General features: G+C 42.6%; 1 protein-coding gene across 2 annotated transcripts in view; it reads left to right on the top strand.

The window, feature by feature from the left end:
- LOC119592021 (carbohydrate sulfotransferase 1-like) overlaps nt 1–913 on the top strand; it is a 107,787-nt gene that overhangs the window by 35,758 nt on the left and 71,116 nt on the right. The gene's annotated exons all lie outside the window — the stretch shown is intronic.

The following is a 913-nucleotide window of genomic DNA, read 5'->3' as shown; positions in this document are numbered from 1 at the left end:
TTCCGCAAAAGCCATCTATCATTACAGGGTTCGGGATCCCACTGAAAACTTTCTTTCCCCCGTCGATCACCGAAACAGTATCGCATCGGCCGGCCTTACAGAGACTTAATTATTCAAAGTTAACCGTTTAGCCGCCGTGAACCCCGCGGGGATGTCTTCGTCTCAAACTTTGGCCAAGAAATAACTCAGGCGTCGCGGAATCTTCGGGAATAAATATCTCATTTTCGACTGGCGGTCTTGACTTAATGGCTGGATGCCGGCGCCCTGGGGGGAGGGGGAGGGGGGGTGGCAAGGCGGGATTCATTCATCGGTGCCACTTCGCTGTTTCCTCTCGCGAGGGTGATTGGCCTTGGCTTCGGCTTCTATCGGACTATGACGATGAGCTTATTCATTAGGCAAGATAATCACTATGCTGTAGTTGCTATATTCTTATGGTGATAATATATACAAAACTATCAATGCGGTTACAGTAACGCTTCACGATTCTCTTTTCGTGGGGATGATTGGCTTTGGCTTCGGCCTCTATTGGAACGCGACTGTGAGGGGCTTATTTCTTGTTTAAGATAATCACTATATTTTTTAAAAATAATACAACGGCAATGATGTGATTATAATGACGATCTTTTTTCGTAGAGGTAACTGGCTTTGACTTCGGCTTACGTTTTAACGGAACTCTGGTGAGCTTATTCGTTGCGTAAGGTAATCATTCTACTTTTTTTTTAAAATTCACTTCAATAATAACGCTTTCCGTTTGAATTGATTAGCTTCGGTTTTCATAACAATGCGGTTATGATGAGTTGAATTATTACGTGATTATATATAGTGATTATTGCACTTTTTATTAATGGCAATTTCGATAATGGCGTGATTATACGATAGCAAGCGATTTAAAGCCACAACGGAACGGTTATTG

Source organism: Penaeus monodon, chromosome 29 (assembly GCF_015228065.2).
Source record: "Penaeus monodon isolate SGIC_2016 chromosome 29, NSTDA_Pmon_1, whole genome shotgun sequence".
Lineage (NCBI taxonomy): Eukaryota > Metazoa > Arthropoda > Malacostraca > Decapoda > Penaeidae > Penaeus > Penaeus monodon.
Note: the sequence above shows the minus strand (reverse complement) of the source record. Positions and strands in the feature narration are given on the sequence as shown.